We start from the raw sequence: 5,541 nt of genomic DNA, 5'->3' as shown, positions 1-5,541 counted from the left end.
CTTCTGTCAGTTTGCTGAGAATGATGGTTTCCAGGTTCATCCATGTCCCTACAAAGGACACAAACTCATCATTTTTGATGGCTACATAATATTCCATGGTGTATATATGCCTGTTACACATTAAACCCAAATTTTCTTCTGACCTTTTTTTATATTGAAGTGATTCAAAACATACAAACCCTTTAGAAAGATCCCAATATTTCATAATTGTTGGGAAAATGATGAAAAACATATAAACTGTAAAGTAGTTAAAATATTAAAATAAATAATCAAAGTTTTCACTGAAAGAAAGGTTGCCAAATACTTCTTATATGAGATTCAAAAAATATCCTCATTTTTTTCTTCTTCCATTACCAAAGGTAACATATTAATGAGCCTGGTCAGCAGTTTGAGGCTGCAGCGACCTATGATTGTGACATTGCACTCCAGCCTGGGTGACAGAGAGAGACCCTTTCTTAAAAAACATGAGCCTGATCTAGGATTTTCTGCATTCAACTGACACTGACTCCCTCTGTGCATATATCTGCTATCACGTCAAACATACCAAAATCTATAATGAAATCTAATTCTAGTCCCTCTTGTTTTACATTTGTCCATCCTTCTAAACTGTACATGTGACTGGAATTTACTCTTATGTGATAAAGTTGCAGCCAAAGTTTGAAAAATCATAAAAGAAGATAGTTTAAGTTTGAATTTTCTCTTAAAGACTTTGGTATTTATATTAAAACAAATGTCAAACAACTAAAGGCATACTGAATATATTTCTCATAGGATATTATTTTAAAGATATATCTATTATAGAAAATGTTAAAACCTATATACAATAAAATTTACTTCTGCCTTAATATTTACTTCAATGTACCCAAGAATTTAATAAAATACATCCTGTATGTAACACATAGTTTTTTTAAAATGTGTTAAAACATAATATAAAGTCAGATTACTCTTTATAGAAACTCTCACTCTTTTCAAGGACATTATATTCAAACAACTTTGATTATGTCATGTATATATTAACACTATCAAATTAGAGTCCTGTAAAGATTTTTTTTAACAGAAATCAGAGATGTCAGATGTCTGTGACTTTCACTCTATAGCAAAGTTAATTTGGTTACTTTAACAATATGACTTTATTAAAAAATCTTCAAGGAGTTCAAATTTAGAGATGCAGGTTTAGAGAGATTGATGGCCCACTGCCATTCTGAAACCAAGAAATATTAATGTGGCTTCCTCAAGGAAACACACAGAGATAATGGAAAAGCTGAGAAGAGAGCCTGAGTTGTCTAGCTTTTAATCAGCTGTCTTTTAACACATAAATTATCTCATTAACACCCACACTTTACTGATGAGACACCTAGTAATCAATACGGTCAGTGTAGGGATAAGTCTTGGCGTTAGAACTAAAATTAAGCAGCACATTGTGGTCAGAAGCTTTAGGCGGTAGAAAAAATGGGACATGTTCTCTGAAATCTGGAAGACAAGAGAGGTTAACTTTGAGATGGAGGAGATTCGTGCATGCACTTGTGCATGCATGCAAAATGGCTACATGAGGTGCCAGGAACAAGAGCCAGCTGTAGCTGACTTGTGATGGGCAGGCGTAACAGAGATTTTGTTTAAGTTTCTGCTTCTTGAAGAGGGAAAAATTTAGGGCTGCACTGGGTAACATTTTAAAGTAAGCATAGTTTATCTCAAATTTAAAGAAATTACATTAAATTAAGTTTCTTACATCACATAATTTATATTCTGTGATGTCTCTCCTTGACACTTTTGCTGCCATGTTGTTAACCTAGCCCATAACTGATGTACACTACCGTATTAGTTTGTTTTTATGCTGCTAAATAAAACACACCCGAGACTGGGTGATTTATAAAGGAAAGAGATTTAAGTGCTCACAGCTCTGCAGGGCTGGGGAGGCCTCAGGAAACTTACAGTCATGGCGGAAGGGGAAGCAAGCACATCCTTCTTCATGTGGTGGCAAGAAGGAGAAGAATGAGAGCCGAGTGAAGGGGGAATCCCCTTATAAAACCATCAGATGGCGTGAAAACTCACTCAGTATCATGAGAATAGTATGGGGAAAACCACCTCCGTGATTCAATTACCTCCTACTAGGTCCCTCCCACAACATGAGGATTATAGGAACTACAATTCAGGGTGAGATTTGAGCAGAGACACAAAACTAAATCATACCATCTATTACTGAATCCTCTTTTTTCAATATCTCCCTGCTTCTCCTCCTTCATTGTCTCAAATTTTAGGATTTTTCTTAGACACATATGAGGCCAACAAACATATGAAAAAATGCTCATCATCACTAGTCATTAGAGAAATGCAAATCAAAACCACATTGAGGTATCATCTCATGCCAGTTAGAATGGCAATCATTAAAAAATCTGGAGACAACAGATGTTGGAGAGGATGTGGAGAAATAGGAACACTTTTACACTGTTGGTGGGAGTGTAAATTAGTTCAACCATTGTGGAAGACAGTGTGGCGATTCCTCAAGGATCTAGAAATAGAAATTCCATTTGACCCAGCAATCCCATTACTGGGTATATGCCCAAAGAATTATAAATCGTCCTATTATAAAGACATATGCACATGTATGTTTATTTCAACACTGTGTACAATAGCAAAGACCTGGAACCAACCCAAATGCCCATCAATGATAGACTGGACAAAGAAAATGTGGCACATATACACCATGGAATACTACATAGCCATAACAAACGATGAGTTCATGTCCTTTGTAGGGATTTGGATGAGTCTGGAAACCATAACTCTCAGCAAACTGACACAAGAACAGAAAACCAAACGCAGCATGTTCTCACTCATAGGCAGGTGTTGAACAATGAGAATGCATAGACTCAGGGAGAGGAGCATTACACGCTGGGGGCTTTTGGTGGGAGTGCTAGGGGAGACACAGCAGGGAGTGGGGAGGGTGGGGAGGGATAATGTGGGGAGAAATGCTGAATAAAGATGAAGGGAGAATGGAGGCAGCAAACCACCTGGTCATGTATGTACCTATGCAACAAACCTGCATGACCTGCACATGTACCCCAGGACCTAAAGTACAATTTAAAAAATAACAATTAATTATGATATATAATTGCCATAAAGCATAAAACTTCTAAACACAATCCTCACTTATTCATTCACTTAGCAAATATTTATTGAGTGCCAAAATAGTACAGGAACTCTGTTACATAATCTTAAATTAGTTGATGTCTGAGAAAAAGACTATTGAGACTGACTTAAATAAATAACATTAAATCAAAATAGTTACATATTTATGTACAAAAATAATTTTATCTATACATGTACTTGGTGTCTTCATGAGTTTTATTCTGATATATGATTGCCATATTTATAAATAAAAATTAAAATACAGTACAGGTATTACATCCAGTATTTCTCCTTTAACCTAATAATTTTAATTTCTTTAAATGTTCTCCAAAAGTAATTAATAAAAATGTATAAGTGTATAGAAATTCATTAGGGAACTATTTAATACAAGAAGTGCATCTTTTTGTCACCTGTACCCTTGCTGCTTAAAGTATGGTTTTGGAACCAGCAACGATACCATAAACTGGGAACTTTATAGACATTCAGAATCCCACCCCAGATTTACTGAATTAAATCAGAATTCTATAGAGTTTTCCCAAGTAAATACTATCACATTCAAATTTTAAAAACACTCACTGACTTAAGAACTGAATTGGCTGTATCTAGTCTCATCACATGGTGTAAAAGATTTCATGCATGATGCAAAATATAGGAAATGAGAATTACATTTTATTTGGCCATAATACTAATGAAAAATAGGCTGTTAATTTTTACTGGCTCAGTATACAATTTTCACAAATACTGAGAAGGAATGTCAGAGAAAGTGCAGGATACTCTGGATATTTGGAATCTATTCTGGCAATCAAGAAACCTACTCATTCACGAAGGTTTAGGGTACAACCTGGAATTCATCAGAATTGATCCACCAATTGAATTTATCACTGTTCAGTTTTAATTACAGAAATAAACTCCAATCTAACCTAGATCTCTCAGAGCTACATCCTTGAAAACTTACAATTTTTCTTACAAAGTTTAAAAAATTTAATACATGTCCATTTATTTTGCCTATTCTTCTTCATGTGATTTTGGGTATGTTTTGTGTTTTAGTCTCCATGCACTCACAGGAAGGAAAAAGAATTTGGGCAAGGTTCTTCCCATTTGTCTGCTAATAAGACTGACAAAAGTTTAAATATACAGATTTCCACATGCACTTCTCCAGACCACTGCCTGTCACTACCTAGACCTAAGGAGCATGACTCTCTAGGGAAAGACCAATCTTTCTTTCCCTGTCTTATTTTCCTCTCTCCATTTTATCCTTTATTGTTGGCTCATCAAAAAAAATAATTAAAATCATATTACTCATCTATTCCGGCCATATTCAGACCAGTGGCCACTTACCCTTGGAGTAGGATGATGTAGCCACAGCATTAACACAATAAACACTCTTAATGAAGAACATTCAAACCAGAATGCAATTTTGCCATTTCTGCTTTTCTTAGACAGCATCTTTCTCTCCATCTGTTCTGAGTTTAGAGCCAAAGTCTGCTCTAGATAAATTTAGTGTCTGTGGGAATGAATGTGGAGGAGTTCAAAGACCAGCCTCCTGGGTGGGTTGCCAAAGACCAAAAAATGTAAAAAAGCTTCCTTTCTTACCATTAGGGAAAGAAAAAAACAAAAACCTCTGTCTGTGTCTGTCGGTGGGAACCCCACCTAATGTGGCATTACAAAGTACAACATCACTCCGGGACTCAAACTTGTCTTCTTCTCTGTTTCTTAGAATTAGCCTCCAAAATGGAGGAGTTAATGAAAATGTATTAATTTTATTTCTCAAGAGATGAGATCATCCATTTCTCCCAAAACCTACCTGGGTAAATGGTTGCATTTCACAAAGCACTGTCACCATCAAACCGCAGTTCCTTTCCTTGCTATTCCCAAAAACAAAATTGTAGGCTTTTTTATTTTATGGGTTTTGCCCCAAATCTCTTTGGGAAAGTAGAATATTCCAGATAAAAAATCTAAGAATGTTATACATTTTTATGGCTCTTTGTCTATAGTTTCTTATTCCCACCAAACAGAAAAGGAAAGCCACATTTGTCCCCTGCTTTCATCTTCCTGAGGGAGACACACAATAGATGTTCCTCTTCTCTGTGTGTTTCCTTCATAGGACTCCCTTCTTGTTCAAATGTGCCATCAAAATTTTTTTTGCATTATTTCCAATAAGTAATTATTTGTGAGTTTCCAGACTGTTTTGTAGACTTTATTACTCTTATTCTGTCTAAGGAAGTTTATTTTTGTACAAAATAATATGCTGAATGGTTTCAGGTGGCTTACAAGGAGACCTTAAATACAGCAAGAAAACACAACTTCACATAAGAAGAAGAAGAAGAAGAAGAAGAAGAAGAAGAAGAAGAAGAGGAAGAAGAAGAAGAAGAAGAAGAAGAAGAAGAAGAAGAAGAAGAAGAAGAAGAAGAAGAAGAA

General features: G+C 35.5%; 1 long non-coding RNA gene across 2 annotated transcripts in view; it reads right to left on the bottom strand.

Annotated features, from left to right (window-relative positions):
• Positions 1–5,541, bottom strand: part of LOC119473565 — an 18,544-nt gene that overhangs the window by 3,668 nt on the left and 9,335 nt on the right. Inside the window, exon 1 of one of the 2 annotated variants that reach the window (XR_005202774.1) lies at positions 4,462–4,621. The exons of the other annotated variant lie outside the window; for it this stretch is intronic. This is a non-coding gene — a long non-coding RNA (uncharacterized LOC119473565). Of the gene's footprint in view, positions 1–4,461; positions 4,622–5,541 lie in introns of those variants that run through there. 2 annotated transcript variants of the gene reach the window in all.

This window comes from Cebus imitator, unplaced genomic scaffold, assembly GCF_001604975.1.
Source record: "Cebus imitator isolate Cc_AM_T3 unplaced genomic scaffold, Cebus_imitator-1.0 Scaffold168, whole genome shotgun sequence".
In the NCBI taxonomy this organism is placed as follows: domain Eukaryota; kingdom Metazoa; phylum Chordata; class Mammalia; order Primates; family Cebidae; genus Cebus; species Cebus imitator.
Note: the sequence above shows the minus strand (reverse complement) of the source record. Positions and strands in the feature narration are given on the sequence as shown.